General features: G+C 38.2%; 1 long non-coding RNA gene across 1 annotated transcript in view; it reads right to left on the reverse strand.

The window, feature by feature from the left end:
• The window catches only part of LOC135111864 (uncharacterized), an 85,722-nt gene that overhangs the window by 1,376 nt on the left and 81,846 nt on the right, over positions 1 to 2,500 (reverse strand). The window lies entirely within an intron of this gene.

Below are 2,500 nucleotides of genomic sequence, written 5' to 3' on the forward strand. Positions count from 1 at the left end.
AGAGAGAGAGAGAGAGAGAGAGAGAGAGAGAGAGAGAGAGTATGGAAAGGAAGCAGGTGGTGAAGAGAATGACGAGGGAGGGAGGAAAGGAGGGATGGAAGGAGGGAGGAAGGAAGGAAAATGATACGAGGAGAGTTTAGCCAGGTGAGGATAGGAAGGAGGGAGAGAGGAAGAGGAGAGAAGAGGTAATGGGAAAAAAATAAATAGGCATAGAACAGAAAAGAAGAGAAAAAGAGAGAAATAATAGATAAAGAGAGAAGAGAAAAGATGGATAAAAGAGAAGAGGAGACAGAGTAAAGGGAGGGGGTGGAGCAGGCAGGTGAGGAAACAGGGAGTGGAGAGAGGAAGTAAAAAGGGCAATGAGGAAAGGAAAGGGAGGGAAACAGGGAGGGAAAAATGTCAGTAATGAAAGGGTGGAGTGACCAGAGGGGAGAGGGGCAGGTGTGTGTGTGTGTGTGTGTGTGTGTGTGTGTGTGTGTGTGTGTGTGTGTGTAGAGGAGGTAGAGGCGCCGACGATGATGATGATGATGGCAACGACGACGGTGATGACGACGATGCAGAAGACAACAAACCCCACGACGACAGAAGAGGGGAATACACGGAAAGAAAACAAGAAAAAAACAGATGAGCAAACAATAACACAATAAAACTGTCGAGAAAAAACAAACAAACAAACTTATAAACAAAACAACAAGCTATAATCAAAATACAAATTCCAAACAAATCATTGAAAAAATTATAACGAAAAACAACATCTATTAGTTAGTGATATTGAGAGACAGAGAGAGAGAGAGAGAGAGAGAGAGAGAGAGAGAGAGAGAGAGAGAGAGAGAGAGAGAGAGAGAGAGAGAGAGAGAGAGAGAGAGAGAGAGAGAGAGCGGAAGGTGACGTCATGAGAGGAAGCCACACAGCAGAGAACCCCAAATGTTAACAGGAAGAGGAAGGGAGGAAGGGAGGGACATATGGGCGAGAGAGAGAGAGAGAGAGAGAGAGAGAGAGAGAGAGAGAGAGAGAGAGAGAGAGAGAGAGAGAGAGAGAGAGAGAGAGAGAGATTAACAGACGGACAAACAGATAAACAGAGTACAGACAGACATATAAGGGACAGATAAACATGCAGATGAAAAAAATAAATAAATAAAATAGACGAACAAAAGCTAACAAAAAATAAAAGAAACAAAAAAAAAAGCATATGAACAGAAACAAAAAGACTATCATGCAAAAAAATAAAAAAAATAAAGGAATCCATAAAACAAAGATGAAAAGCAACGAAAAAAGAAAATAAAAGAAACAAGAGGAATAAAACATCACAAGACGAACTAATAGAAAAAGAAAAGCAAATCACAGTAAAGAAAAAAACAAAAATTGAAACCCACGCAGACAAACAGACAGGCAAACAACAACTGAGGTAGACAAGGTGCAGATTCACACACTGACAGGCAGACGCACGCATAGAATGATTGACAGACCAACAAACAAAGAGCAGACAGACAAACATGCGGCAAGAAAGACAAGAGACAAGGGCGGGCAGAGAAAAAAACTGGGATGTGAGACAAAAACAGAATAAATATAAGAGATAGACAAATGCAGAGTGGCAGAGATAAATAGAGGAGTAGGCGAAAGAGAGAGAGAGAGAGAGAGAGAGAGAGAGAGAGAGAGAGAGAGAGAGAGAGAGAGAGAGAGAGAGAGAGAGAGAGAGAGAGAGAGAGAGAGAGAGAGTGAGAGAGAGAGAGAGAGAGAGTAAAGTAAAAATCTTATTTCATTCTAAAACGTACAAAAAGATCATTAAATAAAAAAAAATCATAAAAAAATAAGAAATACAAAGGTTTACATGCCAAGAATAATGAACTTTCAAAATCAAGTATCTAAAAAAAACCTAATACAAGTAAAGAAAAAAAAATAGTAATAAATATGATACTGAAGAAATACAATAACAAAATAGCAGCAAATATCAGGAAAATAAAATTGCATAATAATGAAAAAAAGTCAAACAATCTTCACCTAATTCGTGTGTTTGCAATGTGTCAGTTAAGGCAACACCAGGTGAGTGTGCAGGTGTTTCCCGTGCCTGCGTGTTGCGATCCATATAAGGCAGCTTTGATTATACCTGTCATTAATATTATTATTATTTTTATTATTATTATTATTATTATTATTATTATTATTATTATTATTATTATTATTATTATTATTGATATTCTTGTTCTTGCTACTATTACGAGAACTTCTATTTCTACTATTACCATTATTATTACAACAACAACAACAACAACTACTACTACTTATACAACAATAACAACAACAACAACAACTACTACTACTACTACTACTACTACTACTGCAACTACGACTACTGCCACCACCATCAATACACCATCACAAATTATTACGAGCAATTTAAAGTCCACACATCAGGTCAGGCCAACACACACACACACACACACACACACACACACACACACACACACACACACACACACACACACACACACACACACATGAC

Source organism: Scylla paramamosain, chromosome 22, assembly GCF_035594125.1.
Source record: "Scylla paramamosain isolate STU-SP2022 chromosome 22, ASM3559412v1, whole genome shotgun sequence".
NCBI classification, from domain to species: domain Eukaryota; kingdom Metazoa; phylum Arthropoda; class Malacostraca; order Decapoda; family Portunidae; genus Scylla; species Scylla paramamosain.